Below are 24,194 nucleotides of genomic sequence, written 5' to 3'. Positions count from 1 at the left end.
TATTAAGAGAGTGAACATTAAAAAAAACTATACATTGTTCATTTGCTAGGCCAAACTTTTTTTTTAAAAGCAATAGTTAATACAAGTGTAAACTTTGCTAGCTTACCTAGGATTACAGTAAAGTCTCACATTTGTCTAATGGCTCTTCAGTAAAGAAGATAATTTCATGATGTGAATGTATTTTAAAAGCATCACAAGTACAGCTACTTAGATGCTGCCAAAGCTAGGCACTGGAAGGCAGACATCCGAAGGGGAAATGGATGAACACTGTGCCCTTGAAAGCTGGCAGTGCCTGGGGTGGTTCTCAAGTGAAGATGAAGGTCCTGCCCAAGAAGGAGGGCCGGTAGAAGCCAGGGAGTGCTCTGGAGACGTGAGAGGCAGACAGGAAGGGCCACCTGGGAGCCCAGGTGGTAGATGCCTGGCACTGGTGGGGCCTGGGAGGCATGGTGGTGCTATGGTGGGGTAAGGCTGACCAGAGACCTTAGGGTGTTTCAGGCAGACTCCTCAAGGCAGGTCTCCTGGTCAGTGGGAAAAGTAATCAAGAGGGAGAAATCAAAACTGGGTTTAAGCTCTTGTGAAGAAAACTTGAATAATGCGTAGAAGACCTTGATATAATTAAAAAGTAGAATTATTTTACCCTTAAACAATGATTAAAGAGGAAAATCCATGAATCATTTCTCATTATTGTTTAATTAGAATAGAATAAAATTCTAACTCTTTAAAAAATAAAATTAAGATAAATCACCCACTTAAATTAAAGACAATATTTATAGAATTTTCTCCTGGATTTTTCTGTTAAAATAAGAATTTGTAACATTACAAAGCTCAAAAGTGATAAACTGTAAGCAAATGAAGACTTGCATATAGTTTTCTTCCACTCCCTGCCCTGCACTTAGGTACAGTTGGTCCTTCCTGTCTGAGGGCTGCATCTATACTGAACATGTGCGGATATTTTCTTGTCATTCTTCCCTAACAACAGAGGGTAACAGCTATAGGGACAGTGTGCATGTGCTATTAGGCAGAGTCAGTAGTGCAGGATGATTCACAGTGTACTGAGGGCATGTGAAGGTTCCAAGGGCACTTGAGCAGCTATGGGTTGGAGGTCCATGGGGGTCTGAACCAATCCTATAGATACCAAGGGAAACTGCATTACAGGAAAAAAGTACCAGACAGTGTGTGTCACACTCAACAGGAATAATTACCCATGGCTGTGAAGTGCATGTACTTCTTCAATTGTGGTCCTGGGAAAGATAAAACAGGAGAACACCCTGCTGTTGAAGAGCCTTTAGGTACCAGAGTCAGAGCCTCACCTGATCTCCACAGGGAAGAGATGGGACAGTTCTAACAGGGGCCAAAGAGGAAGCAAGACAAGTGTGGAGGGACAGTCAGACAGGGAGGATGATCCTTGCTCCTGCAAGAGGAAAGAAGTAGGACGTCTCATAGCAAGGAGCTTCAAAGAAATAAAGACTGAGAAACCCCAGAAGGGGAGAGGCTGATCGGTGTGCTGACCCAGGCTTCCTTGCTGGGATGTTCTGGTATGACTGGGAAACACTGTGGGAAACTGAGGTTGCCCCTCCCTGAATCCAGGATTGAAATTTGGCTGGGGGACAATGATGAACACAAGAGGACCTTGCAGAAGAGCCACTTGCCACCCTGGCCCCAGCTCTCATGCTACCAGAATGGGGTCCCATGAAGATCAGAGCTCTAGGAAAGTGGCACCCGCTGCAGACTTAGGTCAGTAGACATGCCTGTCTTAATCCTATGAAAACAAAATCTAAAACATTTGGTGATTTGTGATGGTGAGATTATGGATATTTGGGTATTAGGTAAAAACTTCAGGTGAATGTATAGATTTTCATTAATTGAAACAAAACAAACTGCAAAGCTATTCCAAACTGAACCAACTGGAGGAGCACAGACTATTCCACAAATCTCACAGAATGGCCTTCTGCATGGTCTCTACTTGGGGACAACACAGTCTTGTGCAGACAGAAGAGATTTGGAGGACAGAACCTGTAGTAGCTGAGCTCTGGGGTTCTGGGTCTGTAATTATGTGAGCTCTGGGGTCCTAGGTCTGGAGGAGCTGAGCTCTGGGGTCCTAAGTGTGGAGCAGTTGAGCTATGGGGTCCTAGGTCTGGAACAGTTGAGTTCTGGTGTTGTAGGTTTTGAGCAGATGAACTCTGGGGTTGTGGGTGTATAGCAGCTGAGCTCTTGGGTCCTGGGTCTGGAACAGCTGAACTCTTGGGTCCTTGGGTGGAGCAGTTGAGCTGTGATGTCCTAGTCTGCAGCTGCTGAGCTCTGGGTTTCTAGATGTGGAACAGCAGAACTCTGGGTTCCTGGGTGTGGATCTGCTGAGCTCTGAGGCCCTATGTCTGTTAGCAGTTGCAAGGGGCCCATGGAGTCCCATGTTGACATTAGTAGCTAGTCAGTGCACCCTGATGGCTGCCATCGGGGGCCCCAGAGCTCCTCATACTGGAGGCAGGACAGCAGCGTATGGTTGCACTGTGGTGCCTACCTCCACAGAAGTCTAGCCTCTAGGATGTGAAGTATTGCTCCGAGCTGCAGAGAAACTGAGGATTGCTGGACCTGGATACCCAAAACAAAACAATTCCTCTTTCCAGTGAGTCTTGGACCTAGCTTCTGGAATGGATCGTGCTCTACTGCTTCCACATGACTGCTGCTTTGCGATGGAATAGCCCAGTTCCTGCCACTCCGGTCCTTCATAGTGAATGACCCCAGGGCCAGTGTTAGTTCTGCTCAGAATCTCACCCTCCTAAAGTTATTTCTGGCATATTGTCATCCCAATCAGCAATTCGTGACCTGAAATGTTTTATTGTCATCTGTAGGCTGAGTAATTTGCATGAAGAAAAGCAATTCGATAAAATACCTAGAACTTCTGTATAATCTAATTTTCTAGGCATTCAGTTCATTTTTTGTCTATAAATGTAATACTGGAGCTCAATATTGTTGCTATTTCTTCCTAGGCATGATTTATTTATTTACTTTCCAGGGTCTAATCATATCTTTGGTATTAAATATTAGGCTTAGCCTTTCTCCTCAAAGACAATTTATAACATCATGGGGATATTTAATCATTTTTGGCTGTTATTTGATTTGGTCCTGGAAAGTTAGCTAGCAGCAGTTGCAAACATGTGCCATCCTGGGCCTTTGCCTGCCTCACCTTCCTGACAATAGATGCTGACCTTGCCACACATCCTTTGCACCTTCTAGTCCAGACAGCAGAGCATGCTGGCCTGAGTCTCTGTCCTGCCCACCTGGAAACTCCAAAATCTAGGCTTCAGTGCCTGCTCTGAGAACATTCATGTTCTCTCTCCTTCTCCTTTCAAGGTATTGTAAAATGTTAAATCCATCTGTTTTGGAAGGGGAACCTCCAGAGCCTGGTATTCTGTTCCCACTGCACAGGCCACCTCTTCTCTAATAAGCTCACCCTGTGCGCATGCTAAGACAGAACAAAGAAATCAGCACAGGAAGAGCAGGAGCAAGTGAGTAGGAGTTCATTTGTCCGGTTCTGGACCATGAAAGTTTGCCAGAAGGGAAGTCAGGAACCTGAAAATGAGCACTTTGTTTCTCAGTCTTAGAAGTCTCCTCACCAGATTTTATGATGTTTCCTTTTGGATTATTCACAATTCTGTTTCTTTTTAAAAGAATCTTTATGTTCATAGTGTTAAATGTACCTTTTGTGAATAAAAGGGAAGAAAGGCGGTAGTGTTTCCTAAAGTACCCAGAAGGCAAGAATTTCAAATGAAGGTTTTAATTTTTAGTATTTCCGGGCCTGGAGCACACTGAGTGCTCTACTGTAAGTGACCCCAGCCCCAACAATGCACAAGTATCTATAGAGGTTCTAGGAAAACAGCTTCCTGCTGTGCTAACTCAGGGATGTTCCCAGGTAGATGGAGCAAGAGAGTTTGCTGGGGCAACACAGAGGTGGTTTGTGTATCCAGCTAAGGGGCCAGAGCAGACACTTTCTTCTGAAGGGTGGGACCTCGGCTGCCTTTCTCTACATGGTGCCCTGACCCTGCTCCTCACTAGCCTCTTCTCTCCTTTGAACTCTCATTGCACATGCTTAGGAAATGTGGTCAGGTAGATTTTGGTGTTTTCCTAACAGCTCCAGCGGGCTCTCTAAGGTCCACACTCCCAGGGAAGACCTCTGGCTTGCCGTTCCTTGAGAACCCTTTCTGGGGGTGTTTCTGGGCACTCTGAGGATGTACCTTTGGGTGGGATAGTGCCCTCAGGTGAGATCGCATGCTGATGTCCTTTGAGGACAGAAACACGACAGAGGCTTGGTTTAATGGATACTGTGACATGATGAAATTGCTTTTCATAGTTATTTCTATCAGTGGCATCAGCCTGTCTTTATCTGGCCATTCAAGTGAGCCCTCACTGTGTTTGAGAAATTACCTCCCTTCTCTGTCAAACTTTCGAGGAACAGGGGAATTCATGATGCTTTTATTTATTCAATTTGTTTTGCTGTGTTGGAGATCAAACCCAGGGTCTCATACATGCTAGGAAAGTGCTCTACCACCATGCCACACCCCCAGCTTTATGGAGCTTATAAATAAAATCACTGGATCATGCGGTGCAAAAATGTTTTAAAAAGAAAGAAAAGACATACAATGAAAACCGCAGGTTTCCTTCTTTGGCACCATTCTTCACTTGTGGAGGATGAGCAGCACATCTGAGAACGTGGGGCTGAGCAACACAGTGATTGCTGCCGAGTTTGTTGCTGCAGTCTGTCCTGCTCTGAGCTGGTACTCGAGTGTGTCACACAGGTGGGCCACTTGCTGTGCAGCCACTGGCCCTACTTATCTCTGTGGACCTTGGACTCTTTGAAATATGGCAAGTCTAACTTGAGATATGCTGTAAATACAAAATACATGCTGGATTTCAAAGATATGTATGAAAGGTAACACTCATCAATTTGTTTTTTTCCGTTGACTGCATTTGGATACAACACTTTGATATATTAGATTGAATGAAGTATCATTAAATTGATCTTACCTGTTTCTGTTTACTTTTTAAAATGTGATTACTAGAAAATATGCTATTACATATGTGGTTTACATATTTCTGGGGACAGTTCTGGTATAGATAGACATACTCTTCAAAACCCAAGATTTTAAGGGTCTATACATCTGATGGTTTTTCTCCAGGGATCCAATACTTGATTCCTGAAATTTTGGATCCTCTGAGACAAGTACTTGTTTTCATAATGTTGGGAACATTCTTAGAATGTTTCAAAGTTTTTACAGACATTGGAAGTATCAAGTAATAAGATAGGTTTCTCCTCCCCACCCAGGGAGGTCATGTGCAGCTTGGTTTGGTGCGAGTGTGAGGGAGCACAACAGACACAAATACACACCACAAGAGATGTGGCTTCCCCTCCTCACCAGACAGCTTCTGAATTTGGCCAGAGAGAAGGAAACAGTGGTCTGGCTCTGGCCTTTCTGCATTTGTTTCCTATTTGCCTATCTGATTTTTCTACTGTATCTGGTGCTGAAATACTTGTTTGCTTCTACCAGGACTCTGAACACTGATTGCTGAGAGCCCTGGACCTCCCTGTCTGAGAATGCTTAACAGGGGGATTAAGGTGGGCATCTTGAATGGATTTTGGAGACTGTCTCTGTCTCACATAGTATGGACTCTAGAATGAACCTTGCTCTGTGGGCATCCACTGCTCACAGGTGGGTGGTTTGGTCTCCGTTTTCAGAGTGGGTCCATCACTTTGTTTTCCATCTTTTTGTCTGCTCTGGCTTATGGTCTTACAAGCCATCACCATCCTGACACATACTATCCTGGCTTTTGGTTAGAGAATAGTTTCCACATTGATTCCAGCATGATAATGATCTTCAATTTGTGCAGAAAGCCTTGGGCTCTGCAATGCTCTTCTGTTTCTCAGCATGAAGCATCCCCCTTCCCACAATCCCAACCAGTAACTGTCTCTCTGAAGGAAACCACTCAGGAGGACAAGATGTCTCCCACCTCCTGTCCTCCAAGGGCACTGAGCCACGCTGGTGGTTTGCATGCATACAAGAGGTGCACATGACCTGTGGTTTACTGTGTTTGGTGTATCATAACCTTAGAATAATAACCTGGGTGGGCGAAAACTGTATTAGAGTATGTTTCTTAAATTACAAAAGAGAAGATAAGAAAAATAGCAGCCAACTAGATAGACACAGCAGTGTCTTTGTGTTTTAACAATTGCTCGATGAAGCAACGTTTGTGATTTTTCTAAATCCTTTTTGACAGTTGAGATTTCCGGACAGAGTGCTTGGCAGTGAGCTAACTTGAGACTGCTCGAGATGATGGAGTAGAGGAGATGCTGGTGATACTCCTTGTGGCTCCCATTGTGTCCCTATGGAGGCTCTGGCCAGTACTCGCCAGACACAAGTCTGTGAGGAGTTGCTGGCCACTGCAAGGCAAAGGCACACAGTCCATTCCTCCTGTGGTCAGCAGACATCCCTCCAATGCTAGGTCCCACCTGGTGCTCATCTTGAGCCCGGAAGTGAACACACTCAGTGCATCTGCATTTTCCCTAAGGGGCCTGCAGACCATGAAGGCTCTACCTGCTCCCCTTCTTCCTCCAGCATGGTCACTGACCTGGTCTCTAGGTGCTGTCCCATGACATAGAGTCTGGCTGATGGGACCGGGTGCTGCCTGCTTACAGACCTGTTCCATCAAACCCATGCTTCCATCCATTGATTTCAGCTGCCTGGTCAGGGGTGTTCTGGGGATAGCATCCTTGCCTGCCTGAGAGGGTGGCCAAGAAGGCCTGGTCCTATCTTCCTGTCCCACTTTGTTGGGGGACCAGGCTGGCTGTGAGGGACTGCAGGCATTCTTTTCAGTCCCCTCTGAGCACCAGCTTTAGTGACAGACTCAGCCATGCTCAAGGAGAGAGTAGGTGTCACTGTCCCCATGGAGATAGCTGACAGGCAGCAGACCCCGGCAAGATGCAGCTTGAACCCTCCCATCATCTGCTCGGAATATCCCTCAGATCAGGACCCCAGCTGCCCGTGTACCAGCTTGGCTCCCAGCCAGTGTCAGTGCATGTGGTGTGTCTTTCCTTTGCTGTCCTCCCTCACAGGCAGCAGCACCCTCCTAGCTAGGGTTGTGTCCCCTCTGCCCAGCCCTCACCCTGGGTACCAGGACCCCCCCCCCAAGGATCTGCTTGGTGTCAGGCCCCCAGACCTGCTTCAAGATGACTGTCCCCACACTTGTCCCTGTTTTCTCTGCTTTGGTTTCAATGCATTTTCTTCAACCACCCCCATCATCAACTGTGAGGGTTTTGTTACAAGCACTGCTGGACCTATGTCCCCGCACTATGCCTAGGCATAAGATCAGCTAAATCTTCATCAGTAAATGAACTACAGACAGCTATTGAGTGTGAGACTCTGTGTAGAAAGCTGGTGTTCAGTAGAGACTATGACTGGAAGACACCAGTACATCAAACCCAGACTGCACAAACATGTAGAAAAGCATGACCATCTCCCTGAGTATCTCCATCCCTTGCCTGCTTTTCTCCTCACCCTCAAAGAGGGATCTGCACACTGAGCTTGGTTCCCAGGAGAACCACGTTACTGAGCCTACAGAATCAGGATGAAAGAGCAAACCTCAGAGGACTCCTTCAGTGTTGCCCTGCTGAGACCAAGGAAGAACTGGGACTGTGATGTGGACAACAGGGCTCAGCGTTGTCCTTGAAAGTCACTTGGAGGGGAAAGGCTGTGATGAGGAGAGGGAAATTGCCGTGTTTCTGCTTCACAGTCTCTTGGGTTTAATCTATTCCTCATCTTTGATTAGAAATCAAGCACTTCCTTCTGTGTCTTTGATGTTATCCAGTTATCCTTTGAAATGAGCATTTCATTATCTGGTTCCTGGGGTTTTGGGCAAGTCGTTTGCAATGTCACTTCTGTCCTCCCTTGGGGACATCATTATGCATAATAAGGCCTAATTAGTTCCCATCAATCAGTCTTCAGTGCTTCCTAAATCCACCACTTTCACAGTTTAAACAGGAGTCATTTCTTTTTTAAGAGGAGCCAGTGTGTTTATTAATTTGATCTATACCCCATATGAATAAAGTAAAGAGAAATGATTCCTACCTCCAGTGATGGAAATGACAATGTGATACCTCACATTACTTCTAGTGAGTCTTTTGCTGTGGTAGTCAAGTTTCTGTCTCAGTGATAGAGGGCATGAGGAGCAGGGGTGTTTGGGAAGTGATGCACTTTGGCCCTCAAATGAGACCAAGCTGGGGAGACCCTGAACCCACATGGATGTGTGCATAGCAGGTATGTCTTTCCCACAGAGATGAAATCCAAGACTCCTATACCTTAGAGATCCCTGACAGCCCACTCTGGTCACACCTCCCCTAGAGGCACGGCAGGGCCAGCCTCCCACCACTCAGCCAGTGTCTCCTTCTCTGTGCGCCCTCTTGCAAGGCAGTTGCAGTGTAAGATTGTCAGTAGCTCCTAGGCCCCATACTAGGATGGCGCGGAGGAGGCAGTGTTGGCAGCCTTTTGCCTCTGTCTGCCTCAGGGCGACCACCTGTGCAGAGAGAGCCTGCCAGTCGTAGGCAGCACCACCCACACTGTCCCGTGCCTGCTTGGGATGGAATGGGGGCCAGGCCTGCAGCTTCAGGATGGAGCCCTTCTTGGTGTTCCGCTCCTTCTTTTCCTGCAGCCCCCAGTCCACCTGCTGGATCGTGCAGCTCCCACCCCACCTGCCTTGGCACCCCCTTCCTGGTGCCTGCAGGCTCTGGGCTCCTAGTGAGACCTGGAGGACTTCCAACTATGCATGTACATCCCCAGGAAAGGCCTGCTCGAGCCACCCACCGCTGGCCTTTTGATCTGGCTTCAAATTTCAGGTCAAACCTCTGAATACTTCTTGGCTCTCACCCTTAGCAACCCCAGGTCTGGGTTTCCTCTCTGTCTCAGGAGCCCAGAGTGTCTGGACACAGGGCTACACCAGGAAGGCCTGCCTCTGCTATGGCCTCTCCTTCAGGAGGAGAGTGGAAATCCAATCTACAGGCAATACCTGTGGCCTTTCACACTGTGTGTGGGGGAGCAGGATCTTAGCCCCCCCCACCCCCCACACAGCTAGACACGGACTTGGCTGGTGAACAAACAGCTTGAGAATTCCTGTGAGTACCTGGGAACACACACACGTGCACACACACACACACACACACACACACACACACACACACACAACAAAGGAGATATACATACCGTGGGAACATACACAAAACAAAGTTGACAGATATCCTTGAAAACACTGAAACATACATACACAACAAAAGAGACACAGGTACTCTAAGAACACATAGGCACAAGACAAAGGAGACACAGATAGCCTGAGAACACACACACACACACACACACACACACACACACACTCTCGCACACACACAGATCTAGATATCAACATGTTTCTTCAGTGAAGGTGTAATTTATGACAGATCATATCTTATTAGTGGCTTGATTTTAAGGGGACTGGCTATAAGCAACACACAAAAAGTATTGCTAATAAAAACAACAAAAATCATCTCAGTGCCTAATTCTTTTGATAATAAACTGTTTCTTGGGCTCTGGGAATCAACAATAGCTCGGCAGGCAACTCTCATTGTTTGGGTTATTTTTATGATTGCAGCTGCAAAGCTGCAAAACAACTACATAGGTCCTGCCATCAAATCTCAGTTTGGGTAGACTGGGCCAAACTGTTATATACTTTGCTTAAAAGAGAAGAACTATGTCACTTGTGCTTTCAGGCTTGTGCCTGCTGATGTTTTCTCATCAGGCTTATGGTCATGCTGTAAGGAAAGCACTTGTGTTACCCTCATTTTGGACATGATGAAACTGAAGCTTTGAGTGATTAAAAACTGGTCTATGGTAGAGGCTGGATTTGGTCAAGCCGTCAACTTTAAATGTGAACTGAGCTTTCAACACAGGTAGAGGTAAGTGAGTTTTACTGGAAATATAGAGAAGTTTCCATGGAGTTCTCAAAAAAGTGAAAAATTTCTTTTTAGAGTGCAGTGTGAGAACCAGGCTCCTGAGATCTGGCTATGGTGGGACTTACGCAGTTTATTCTTCCGCTCTCTAAGCGCCCCTGGCTTGGGCCAGGAGGAGAACCAGCGGCTCCCGTGAGCCTATCGGTACAGGCTGAGAATCAAACACTCCCCCAGCTACTTTGGATAGATGTCTCAGCTTCTCTTGGGAGGATGACCATATACAATATGGCAAATATGGGGGTGTCCTACCTTCTGTTTGAAAGCAAAGGTTGTTTCCACTGTTTTGTTTTGTTTGCTCTATTCAATACTCTCAATTGGTTTTATAATGTTCTGTTTTTGGTTTGATTTCACTATACCTAATTGACTGGACAACTATTGTGAAGATAATGAGATACACCATAGTACCTATTACTACCATCCCAGTATCCTACTGTGAAGTTCTGTACCAATTTCACTGCATTGTCTTGATTGGCTTTGTTCTGTCTTATGGTTGTATTTTTACTACTTTCAAAATAAAATTAAAAAAAAGGATGCAGTATGAGCAGCCGGTGAAGGTGGCTTGGAGAAGAGAGGTGTAGATATGGTGGCAGGTTAACAGTCGTGGTGGGAGGACATCAACAGCTCTGGAAGGAAAATCAAGGGCCCACATGAAGTCCCAGAGACATGGATTCCGTGTGTGGAAATGGAGGAGCCTGTGGCTGTGCTGCCCTTGTCCTCTGGGAGCTGGGCGCCTGTCTGAATGCTGTGGGGCTCCTGCAGGGGAGGCTGTGGTCCTTCCTGCTGTTACTCGGCCCACTCTCAGCTCAGCTGTTGCCAGTGCCTGCTGATTCTTCTTTATAAAGGCCCGTGATGATTAATCTTGATGGTCCAAATGGTTTGGTTTGATAGCTTCCAAGGGGACTAGTAAACCACACAAATGGCATAACCTGAGTGAGTCATAGGACAAAGCTTGGGACCCAGTCTGGCTCCATTCCACTCTGTTTTTTGCTTCCTGCCTGCTATGAGGGAATAGCTTTCCTGCCGTACCCCTTTGCCATCGTGTTCCTGCTTTGGAACCAATTGACCATGGACTAAACCCTTGAAAACTGAGCCAAATTAACTTCTCTTACTTTGAGCTGTGTATGTGTTGTGTATGTTAGGCAATGGAAATATGACCAATACAAGGTTGTCAAGCTAAAGCCCTCTCCTTCCTTCACACACCTGTGTGGAGCTCTGAAGTCTGAGTCCACTGCTGATGCTGTCCTCAGCTCATCTATGATACCTTCTCTTCCAGTCTGTGGTCTCTGTTGTTTTTGTAATTAGCCTGATTTTACCTACAGTTCCAGCTAATTTTCTAAGGCAGAACTTTGGTGCATTGGCCTGTGTTTGGCCTGTGCATTGGCTTTTCAGGCTCGAGGGGGTAATTTTTACTAATGGACTCTTAATTGGAAATTGAAAAGCTGGCAATTATTTGCTGGACCCAAGATTGCCTGAGGCACAAAGGAGGTGGTCCACTACCCTCTCCAACTCCTACACTTTCCAAATCCCTCATCTTCCAGAATCTACTACTCCCATTCATGGTGCTCCCCTGCCCTGGTGCACTCCCCTTCAGACATCTTTATACTGTCTGTGAGGGGTATGTTAGAACAGAGATGACAGAGAGAAAGAGTTGTGAGGGGTGTGTGTGTGAATCAAGAGATACAGCCTCTCTGTTGTCTATGAGAGTCAGGAGAGACAGGTTCTCTGAGGGTCAGGAGGTATAGCCTCTGTAGGTGTGTGAGGGTCAGGAGTACATAGTTTCTGCCACCCCATTTGTGTCCTGATTGAGTTGGATGATACTGTTAAAATATTTTTCTTGTTGTTTAAATGAAGGTACTTAGATTAAATCTTGCCTGTGGACTTGTTGAGGATAAATGGCATAAGATAAAGGACATTATATGCACATGCACATTTAGTATTCACTAAATATTAGCTATTATTATCATGACTATCATTCCGTAATTGTTATGATTGTATTAGCATCAAAAGCATTATAAATGACAGAACCTTCTGGAATTCCATGACTTTGCCTACTGGACTCCAATTAAGGTGTTGAACAGTGTCTTAAGAAGAATAAAATTAAGTGGATTGATTTTTGGAGATCTTATCAGGAGAGCAAGGACGGGGATGAGTTTAAAGGCTTCAAATCCAGGGTCAGAGCAAGCTGAGGTAGAGTCTTGCAGGCAGGCAAATGGAGATGAATTTATCCCAAAGAACTCTATGGAGGCAGGAGGTGAGCTAGCATTTTCCTTTCTACTACCACCTAGAGCTGGAGCTGTCTGGTCAGAGAAGGTGCCTGGGGCATACTGCACCCTCACTGTTTCGTGGTGTCATGGTTTATGCCTGTGTCCCCCAGGCCTCATGAGTTTGCATTGTGCATTTGTGATTGGTTCATTGTCTACTGCTTGGATTGATGGTGTCAGTGCTCCACTCACATAGGGGTGGAGCCAGGATGTGATGTAATGGCAGGAAGAAGGTGTGTCTGGTTCTTTTGCCAGTTTCCGGCCTTGCTGTTTGTAGCTGCCATGAACTGCAGCTTTGCCATGCTAGCCTGCCTTGGAGCCAATTGAGTATGGACTGAAACCTGCAAAAACTGTAAGAAATAAACCTTTCCTTTCCCAACTTTGAGGTTCAGGTATTTTGTCTCAGCGACGAGTAAAAAGTAATTAAGACACATGGTAAGGTGCCGTGACTCATGCAGTTCTTGAGGTTCTTGGGGTGAAGCACCACAAGAGGATGTAAAAATAAAGAAGAGACAAAGCTGGGGTCAGTTGGAGCCCTTACTCTCCTGGTGGGAGAGAAGAAACTGCTCAACCGCTGTAGCATGTTTATTTATACCATCAAAAAGAATGTTAATTTCAATCCTGCTGCCTAGCAACTTGTTTGCCTCCCTGGCCGGGTCCCCTTGCTTTCTTGGAGCTGAACACCTTGTTTTGGGCTTTCTGTGTTTTCAGGACTGGCCTTGCTTTAGCCTTATGCATATGATCAATCTCCAACTTCAACCACTCACTGTAGTAAAGAATATGGATCAGCTAGACAAAAGGTAGGGAGGATAAATTTCCTCCCAGGGGAAACCAGAGGAATGGGGAGTAAACATCCCTATCCAAAGTAAATCACTGTTCAAGACTTAGAAATTCTTTTGGGTACAGTACTGTGATTAGGAAGCAGTGTAAAATTTAAGGTAAAGAATTAAATTGAACTAATAGACTCAGTGATTAAAAAGTTGAATTAAAATTGTGTTAAGGAAAAGAAAGAATTCATGAACTCTAAGGTTCAAAACATGGGCAGCCCAAGCCCAAAACATGGCATTAAAGGTAGTTAAATAAATCACCAAGAAATAAATATTTTAGTGTGGAAAGCCAGATATGCCTGTCTTAGTAGAATAAGAAATGAAAGTAATTCTGTGGTTGAGATAGAAAGGGCATATCCATGCCAGGTCCCAAGATGCTTCTGTAATCAAAGAGAGGCAGGTTGAGTCCAATACAAAGGGTGGAAAGTAAAACTGAGTTCATAACATTCCTACAGTGGTCCAGGGAAGCCCTTGCAGGCTGGAAGGCACCTCAAGACAGTTATGTGGGTGTGGGAAGGGCAGCCCAGAAGGGAGATGGAACAACTTAAGGGGAACAAGACCTTCAGCAAGCAGAAAATTAGAAAGAGGTAAGAATCCTTATTTAAGGAGAACTTCATGGGGTCAGTATGGAGAAGGAAATGAGCAATCCATTGTTAGAATAGCAGTTAAAACAAAATTAAGAGAAATATTCCAGGAAAAATCAGCTTGGTTTCTTTGAGAACAGCAGAGGTAGGTATTGTAATTTGGGTCTGGAATGTCTCCCAAAGGCTCATGTGTTGGTACTGTGGTCTCCAGTCTGTGGGGCTGTTGGGAGGTAGTGGAACCTTTAGGAGGTGGTGCCTGGTGGGAGGAAGTGAGGTCATTGGTGGTCACTGATGATGGGAGGTAGTGAGTTCACTTTCAAATTAGAGTAGTAATCTGGGTACACTTGAGTAATCTGATAATTTTTTTTTTTTTTTTGGTAATGAGGATAGAACTCACAACCTCACATTTCACAGGCAAGTGCTTACGCTACTGAGCTAAATTCCCAGCCATCTGATAAAATTCTTAGATTACAATGTGGCCACTTGTTGAAACCAAAATACACAGGATATGTGAGACTGCTGCTGCTATCACATAGTAGACAATTTTACACTGAATATATTCTTTTATAAGTAGAAGTATATCTGAAATATTGGTTAAAAGAATAGTACAATGATTGCATTAAATAGCCACATAGTTTTTAAAAACATTATTACCAGGTATGCACGTTGTACAGAATTTTATGTGCTGTACTTTTATACAATTGGCAGCATGGTAGGCTTGTTTGCCTAGTATCTCTACAAACATAGGACTGATGCATTGTACCATGTAATTACCATAGCTACCACGGAGTCACTAGGCAGTGGGAGTTATTTTTTAGTTCTGCTGTAATTATGGAATCACTGTCATCCATGTGGTCTGTTGTAGACAGAAACATCATCTTAACTGCGTTAGTCTTGGTGCCCTTTAACAGATGGCTGGTAGGGTTGATGTTTAGCAGCAAAATTGTGGGATTGTAGGACCCAATTCACACACCACCCAGGCATTATGGGATATTCAGAATACTAAGGGTGAAGGGCCTATTAAGTTCTTTATCAAGAAAAAGAGTAATCAAATCAATAACAAAAATAAATTCTTTCCAAAGGAATGGGCCTCTTTATGACCAATAATTAGACACTAACAGACAATGAAACACTTTGAGACTTCTGAAGAAGTCACTGTTTTGTTCTTTATAGGATCTGATTGGCATGGAACATCTCAAGTCACCTCATTTGGGTTCTATCCTTGTCTGTTCCTACTTTTAATTTAATTTAATTCTATTGTATTTGCTTTATTTTTGGGTTTTATTACTGTTTATTTGACTTTTAAAAATTTTGATTCAGTGAATTGATTCAGGGCCCCAAATTTGACTGAATCGAGAACCAAAATTGTCTGAGCAGGAGCTGCATGCTCCTGTGATTACTCAGTGCACCCCAGACCCTGGATTCTTAGGGGGCCTGGCTTTTCTGAGCATTTCTGTATTGGCCCTTCCTGCAGCTTTCAGTCTGTCTGCTGAATCTCTGTCCACACCTGGCCTATCCCTGAAGGCCTGCGTTGCTTCACGGTGGTAGGAATGGTGGGCCTGGTTCTGGTGGAGACCCATTTGCAGCTCAAGCTGGTTCCTTCTGGGATCTGATATTCAGCTGCAGCTCTGGGCTCAGCACATACTCCTGTTCCACAGCTGTCTTGGTTACTTTGCTCTCATAGCTGTGACAAAATATCTGACACCTAAGATTAAGGAATGAAAGGTTCATTTAACTCACAGTTCATGGAAGTCTCAGTCTGTAATCAGCTGGCTCCAAGGCAGGGTAATATGGCACACGGGCAATACTTCAAGGCTGAGAAAGACAGCAAAAGAAGCCAGAGCAAAAAAGTAGGTGGGGACAGAGCAAGCCTCTTCTCTCTTATATTGTAAGTAGGCTACACCTCTGGGGTGAGGGTAACACTCATACCATCTCTGTGCCCTCGTTTTGCACAGGCTGAAGATGTTTACAAAGTAAGAACTCTGGCTCCCTGGTGAATCACTTAGTTAAACTTCTGACCTTCTCAAAATGACACAGTGAACACATCCTAGGGCCATAATGGCTCCTCCTCTATACCCCAGGATGCAGAGTTGCTGAATTACTTCTCAAGCTGACACAGTGTGTCAACCATAACAATAGTGGGGGATTCAGCCTGTCCTAAAGACCATGAAGAGCGTTGCCCTGCCCCAAGAGGTCAGAGCTCTTGCTCTGGTGGGGCACAGAGTGAGGACCTTAACAATTCTGTGACTTCCTTTGGTGGCTGCACCAGAGCATCCCTTTCTTTAAGGCAGTGGGATGCCATGTGAGCAACAGGAGCCTTCAGTCAGATGTTCCTCCTTACCCCTGAATTCCCAGGCTGCAGCTAGGCAGCAAAAATCCTTACTGGGGTCCAGTGGTACCTGTCCCGGGCAAGCATGTGGAGTTTTTATTTTCCTCATAATCTCTTTGAATCCGCTTCATGTATTTATATTTTCTTTATATCCTTGACCAAATAGTTCTCTCCTTTGTTTGAGTCCCTCCATTCTTCTGTCTGTGTCTGCTTGAGGGGTGCTTAGCATCTCTTTTATTAATCCTCTTATATCTTCCTATATATTTCCATTTTGAACTCGTCTATGAGATCCCAGAGGTATTTCTTTATATCCACTGGTATCGTGTCTGATATTGCATGTTTGCTATCCTCATTCTCCTTTGTATTTATCTGTCCTTGGTCAATGTTCTCAGGTTTGGGACCTGGGGATTTTTCTTGTTGCTTTCCTTTCCCATCTTTTTTGTTTCTTCCACGAGGCCCCAGTTTCTTTCTTTGTTGGTTACAATTCTTCTGAAACACACCTGCTAGGTTACCTTTCCACTGCAGTGTGCTAATGAGTTGCAAACAGGGAAAACGTATGCTCCCCCCTGGATCAGTCAACTTGTTGAGGCCTCACTATATTACTGTGTGCCACCTCCCCTCTGGGTCAGTCAACCTGCTGAGGCCCTCACTGCATTAGTATGCAATGTCACTGTAGGCAATTGACTTTAGATAACCTATTGGGTCTCAGCCAAGTCATGTGACCCAGGCCAAGCTCACTCTACCAATCCTGTTCAGAAAGGAAACAACTGACTGAAATCACTTCTGTTCCTTATTCCTGCCAGTCCTTCCATGTCCCAGAATGTCATCTGTTGGAGCCCCCTTCTATGTGGAATGGTTTTATTCCCATTACTCACCACAGGTCGATGCAGGTTTACCACTTGTTCAGCTTTCTGTTTGGCTTACCCTCAGTGTGACTGCGTTTCTAGTGAGCCAAAATGGCGGGATATTGGATGGCTCAGTAAGTTGCTGTTGCTCAGGTTTGGGTGCAGCAGCAGGAGTACTGAACCTTTAGCTGTTCTAGTAGTAGTACCAGGAGTGTATGTTTGATTGGTTCTTCTCACCTTAGTTTCTTCTTGGGATGAGATAATTCATCTCCCTCTGTTCTGGACTCCCCATGCTGTATTACGTTGAATGCTAAGTTGACTATCTCAGAGAGCCTCTGTAGCCTCCTGTTATCTATCCTCCATCTTTGCTTCTCCCTCCACCATAGTGTTTTTTTCTTTAATTTTATTTAAGGAGAAAAAAGAAAAAAAAACAGAAAAAGGGTATAAGTTATACAGAATTTCACAAAAAATAAACAGTAGGAAATCACTAATTATAGATTAATTATATAATTAATTATATATTGTCATCTTAGAAATAGTTGTTCAAGTTACAAAATTAAAGCATATAGGGGGACTTTCAAACAGTGAGACTGGAAATAGTTTTGTTCAATGATCCAACAAAACTCAGTAATATGGTTATCTATCTTATACACTTAAATATATATGAAGTTATATCCTTTAGAGCACTTTCTTTTCCTTTCTTTTGTACAATGACAATTACACATTTTGGGTTTTATTATTCCCACAATTCTTATTACCTTTATTCTTTGAAGAAAGTAAAGCCAAATGTGACATAACAGGACAGACTCAGTCAAATCAGAAGGATGGACATAATACATAGTATAAAAAACAAAATACAAGGTGATCAACAATGGTTACCATAATGCCTCTTATTATCTTATAAAGAATTGCCTATATCATCAGTTATAATAAAATTGAACAAAACAGTAAAGAATAAGACCAATAAAACCAAAACATTGGAGACATTAGAGGACTTCAAAAGAAGGTAATAGTCAACCAGAATGGGCATCATAATGAATCTTATTGTCTTCATAGTTGTTGCCTATACTTTTGAACTCGGTACTATCAAGCATAACAGAATAGAGGAAAATCAGTCAAAACAAGATGGTGAGAGCAATACAGGATTTCAAGTCAAGTTAATAGGAAATCAAAGTGGGTTACTATAATATACCCTGCTATTTTTAATTTATTTTTCCCTTAATTAAAAGGATAAAAATGAAAAAGTAGATAATAAAAAGGAAATTGAGATAAAAAAAGAAGGCATAACAACAAAACAGCGCAGGTCAAAACATAGCCATTTAAGCAAAATAGTGTTTCACCACAAGATAATCTCAACATAAAAGTAGTTACCATAGTGTCTCTTCCCTTAAAATCTTTGGGTATAACTTCGTATACTGTAGCATCAAACATATCAAGACAATGTAAAACCATTCAAGAGAATGACAGTATTGGGCTGGGGATTTAGCTCAGCGGCATAAGTGCCTGCCTTGTAAGCAGGCAGTTGTGAGTTTGATCCCCAGTACCGATAAAAAGGGAAAAGACAAAAAAAAAAAAAAAAAAAAAAAGAGAATGACAGTATTACAGGGTATTTAGAATCAACTAACAGAAAATGAACAATGGTTTCTGTATAATCTGCTTGTCTATAAAAGTTTTTGTTTATATTATCACATATAATAAAATCCAATAAGATACAACAGGTTAAAACCGATGGAGACAGAAGAACAAAAGCTTGATGGGATTTCAAAACAAGAGGATATTAAATCAGCACTGCCTATTATGTCTTGTTTTCTCCAAAATGGCTGTTCCTACCATCCACCATAGTGTTTTTACAAGGCTGATTTTCCATTGGATGGCACTGGGTAGCAGCATTCATTGAAGTTTTGATTGAAGCTCATAAAAGATACACATGACAGAAGACTTCCAGAACTGCTTCAAAAGTGGCAAGAGCAATTGGACAAGTTGTGCCAAGCAAGCGAGAGTATTCTGGGGAGGAGTAATGACAATGTGTTCTCCTTGCATATTTTAAAAGAGGATTTTGAATGTTCTCACTTCAAAAAAATGGTATGTGTTTAAGGTTATGAATGTGGTAATTACTCTGACTTGATTATTATAAAATGGAAAGAAATCAAAACAGCATATTGTATACCATAAATCTGTACAATTGTATGTCAATCAAAAATAAAAATAAATATATAAGAAAGAGTTAAAATGTAGCAATAATATTGCAATGGGAGAAGAGAAGATGAGGAGTGGTGGAAAGGAGGACTGGGTCAAGTTGCTAGTTCAGACCTTCCTCAATGTCAGAGTCAAGACTCAAAAAGTTTTGCAGGAGATAAACAGGAGTAGGTAGCTGCCAAGCTGGTTCTGTTGGTAAGACAAGGCAAGAGCCTCATCCTCTCCACAAAGCACTTTTAATTATTTTTTATCTTTCAATTTTAGACAACTGAAGCTGCTTGACTGGGTGGTAGTGACCTGGTTAATCACCCTTGCTCCGTACTTGGCCCCTTCTTCTTTGGCAGTCCATTCAGGGTACCAACACCACAGCTATGGCTATATCAGATGCTCCATGACTGCTACAGAAGTCTGCAGCTGTGATAGTGTCTCTTCCTCATCCTAGTCCAGGTAAGCCTCCAGCCGTGAACTGTTCCCTCTTACTCTGAGTGTATGTCCTAATAAAGCCTCTTCAGATGATTTTATTTTATCTATTCAGGATTTCTATTTCAAATATCAGGCTGAGCTGATTGCTAAGAGCTGTTAGTACCAAGGGTTGCTAGCCCTGAGGATGGTTAGCAGCCAGAGAGCTGTTAAGAGCTGCAGGAGAACCTGCTGGGGAAGCTGCCAGCTTTGGCTATTGGGAGAATGTCAAGGAGAGCAGCTAATACTAGGGAGGGGGAGCTGTTGGCACTCAGATCTGCAGGCACTGCCTGTCCATGATTTTCAACCTAACCAAGCAAAATAACCCTCAGCAGATTAGCAATGGACTCTGAAACTATGTAGGCTGGGCATGGAGGGGAGTGTGCAGGATGTTGCTGTGTACAAGCTCTGCCTGTCAAGGAAAACAATGGAGTAGCCCTGGTTTGGAACATTTAGAATAGAGTAGAGAGGCCACTGATCACTGGCTGTCAGACACAGCAGCAGCAAATCCACCCCTCACCCCAGAAATCAAGCAGATCTTCCCACTGGGTCAAATGACTGAATCTTGAAGTACCATTTCTTGACTTCCACTGATCTTCTGTACTGGACCCGTTCTCAAACTACCTAGAGGCTGAGACCATACTCAGCTCTTTTCTTACACAATAGCTTAACTGCTGACAGCACAATCATAATTTCTAACTGACAAATGCTGCAATTTCCAATGCCCTTGCAATTTACAACTACAAATATAGCTAAATACAGCTGCTGGGATATTGTAAGACCTCAGAGCACATTTTCAATCCTAATTGGCTCCAAATACATGTAATTTATTTTGTTCTCCATAGGTTTATTTTGTTCCCAGTCAATGCCTTATGCACACATCACTTTGACAAAAAATAAAAGTTTAGGAGAACTAACTCTACACTATACATTTCATCAATAGTATCTACATAGTTAATGTGGGTAACACAATGTTTAAAAAAGATAAAAAGACACAAAAGCAAAAATAGTGAGACTGTAGGCAGGAAGGGGAGATTTTAACCCTAGAGGCATAAGCTTGGTTTCAGTGGACCCATTCCCTAATTTCTACTGTAAATTCATACTTTAGCATTATTATAGCTGGCTGTGTGTCTCAGAACCTTTCTTTGAGGGACACAGGAAGCAATCTACGTGTTTATCCACTTGGTGTGATGAACAGCAAGGACTGTGCACATGTGCAAAAGTGTCAAAACAGAATTTGAATCCACCCTAATGTTCCATCTAACTGGTTTTGCACATGTTTACCTGAGCCTTAAAGGAGGTGCAACAGACCCATATCATTTCAGGATTTGTCAAAGAAATAAAGTTTTATTTTGATTTTTCTGGTAGAAGTAGCCCAATTTAGTACAACAGCACATGAAAAACCAGATTTGCAAGTTTTGGAGGAAGTCAGAAGTGAATCACCAGATTACTCATGCATGGCTGATGAAGATGATCTATTATGGTAAAATATATGCTATCTATAGCAGGAGTGGTGTGGGTGGATGATGATGACAACTTTGATGTTGACCATGTGAGCTAAAGTTCCTGTGACAATGAAATGGATCAAGAATTGACTGATACAAACACAGGGAATGTAGACCTCCTTGATTCAGATGATGAAGAAAACAGCAAAGTAAGTGCATATCTGACTAACTGAAATGTTGCAAAATATCCACACAACCAAATGGGATGATCCAATGTTAGTATTAGATCTGAAAATGTAGTGAAGGTCTTGGCAGAAGTGAAACATTTTGGAAAGAATGCCAGTACAAATATTCAAAGTTGGAAATTGTAACAGACAAAATACTACAAAATGCTATGAAATAAACAAAGGTGAAATGCAATAAAACTTTCTGTATGCATCAATAGTCATATTCAAATATGTATTTATTATGACACCCCACTAGCTAAACTGAAAGCATTTATAGATCTGCTGTGGCTTAGCAGGGATTTCTCATGGTGATTGCAGAAATATCAAAGACTTACAGAAAATTGATGGGTCAAAATATGGCATAAAAATTAATGACCTTATAGATGCAACGACTTATTATGCTCTTAATGTATACATTTATCCTGGAACTCAGTCACCAATCAGGTCCTTATTCACATAACAAGAAATCGAATGATGCTGTGAACAGACTCATTCCTCTCATCTCCCAAACTAATTGGAATGTGACATTCAACAATTGGTTTACCAGTTTCCATTTGATATTACATTTGCTAACAGAGCACAAGTTGACCAGCACAGGAACTGTACTCAGGAACAAAGCAAAAATTCCAAATGAAATGTTGCAATTTCAAAACAGAGAATTGTATAGTTCGATCTTTGAATTGCAGAAAGATATAATATTGGGTTCATATGTAGCAAAGGAAAGCAAAGTGGTACTGCTGAAGTCAATGTTTCACTGTAATGGAAATATTGATAAGGAAACCTTAACAAAATAGAAGACTTAGTTGGAAACTTTCTATAACAAAACCAAACATGGAGTAGGTGCTGTTGGTGAGTTATGCAGCAACTATGATTGAAACACAAAGCATTGGTTAATGATTGTGTTTTACTCAATCCTAAGCATGTGTGGAATAAATAGTTTGATGGTTTACAAAGAAAATGACAAGTGCAAAATATCACGGAGAAATTTTCTTAGAGAATTGGAACTGGAGCTCATAAGAGATCATTTGCAGCAGAGGAAAAGCAAAATGTTTTTGCCCAGGAAACTGCATTGGGTGAGCTGACAGGTGAACAGCCAGGTGCAGCATCACAAAGACCTACTTATGACAACAGGAAAATAAAAAAAACATGTCAACTGCACCTTACAAGAAACTACAGGAGATCCTCTTCAATTTCTTTTTTCAGGGTATTATAGTTTTCCCTGTATAGATCTTTTACTTCTTTCATGAGATTAATTCCTAAGTGTTTCATTTCTTGGATGCTAGTGTGAAGGGTGTGGCTTCTCTTATTTCTCTTTCTGTAATTTTGTTGTTACTGTATAGAAATGCTATTGATTTTTGATTATTTATTTTGTATTCAGCTACATTGCTGAATTTATTTACTATATCTAGGAGTCTTTCAATGGAGTTTTGGGGGTCTTCTATGTAGAGTATAATGTGATCTGCAAATAATGATAATCTAACTTCCTCTTTTCCTATCTTTACCCCTTTTATTTCTCTCTCATGTCTAATTGCTCTGGCTAGTATATCCAGTACTATATTAAATAGGAACAGTGATAATGGACATCTTTGTCTTGTGCTGATTTTAAGGTAAAGGGCTTCAGTTTTTGGCCATTTAATATGATGTTGGCTGTTGGTTTGTCATAGATGGTCTTTATCATATTGAGGAAAAGACCATCTATTCCAATTTTCTGTAAGGTTCTTATCATGAATGAGTGTTGGACCTTATGAAAAGTTTTTCTGCATCTATAGAAATGATCATGTGATTCTTACTTTTGGCTCTATTGATATGGTCGATTACATTTATTGATTTATGTATGTTGAACCATCCCTGCATGCCTGGGATGACTCTCACTTGGTCATGGTGTATAATCTTCTTGATGATTTGCTGCATCCTGTTTGCCAATATTTTATTGAGGATTTTTGCATCTGTGTTCATTAGGGAGATTGGCCTGTAGTTCTCTTTTTTAGTTGGGTCTTTCTCAGGTTTTGGTACTAGAGTAATGTTTGCTTCTAGGAATGACTTAGGAAGAATTGCTTCTCTTTTGATTTCATTGAAGAGTTTGAGGAGTGTCAGCATCAAGTCTTCTTTGTATTTCTTGTAGAATTCTGCAGTGAATCCGTCTGGGCCTGGGCTCTTTTTTATAGGTAAAGGCTTAACTACATTTTCAATTTCATTAATAGAAATTGGGTTATTCAGCAGTTTTAAATCTTCTTGACCCAGCTTTGGTACTTCATGTGTTTCTAGAAATCTGTCCATTTCTTCTGTGTTATCGAACTTCTTGGAGTAGAGGTTTTTTTTTTTTTTTAATTTTATTTAAAAGGAAAAAGAGAAAAACACAAAACAAAACAAAGCGGTGTAAGGGTACATGTAATACAGAACTATAAAAAAAACCAGTAAGAAATCACCTGTTAATAGGTTACATATTATCATCTTAGAAATAGTTGCTCAAATCACAGTATCAAAGAATACAGAGTGGACATTCAAACAGAGAGACTGCAAACAGCTGTGTTCAATGATCCAAAAACATTAATATAGTCACCTATTTAACACCCCTAAACACACTTGCTGTTATATCCGTTAGAGCTCTTTTTTTGTCCCCTCTCTTTTTTACAACAAAATTTACACATTTTGGATTTTATTACTCCTTAGTTCTTATTACTTTTTTTGGGGGGGGAGAATAAAGTCAAATATGGCAAAACAAAGCTGTCAGTCAAAACCAAGGATAGACATAGCACATGATGTAAAACAGAGTACAAGGCTATCAAAAATGGTTATCAACGATGTCTCTTGTTTCCTTAAAAAGAATTGTCTATCTCATTAGATATTATAAAGTTGAACAAAACAGTAGAGAACAAGACCAATAAAACTTAGGCATTGTAAACATTACAGGACTTCCAAAGGAGACAATAGTCAAACCAGAATGGGCATCTTAGTGAATCTTATTGCCTTCAAAGTAGTTGCCTATACCCTCAAACTTGA

Source organism: Cavia porcellus, unplaced genomic scaffold (genome assembly GCF_034190915.1).
Source record: "Cavia porcellus strain 051 isolate PalLab524CR breed Dunkin Hartley unplaced genomic scaffold, mCavPor4.1 scaffold_18, whole genome shotgun sequence".
Lineage (NCBI taxonomy): Eukaryota > Metazoa > Chordata > Mammalia > Rodentia > Caviidae > Cavia > Cavia porcellus.
Note: the sequence above shows the minus strand (reverse complement) of the source record.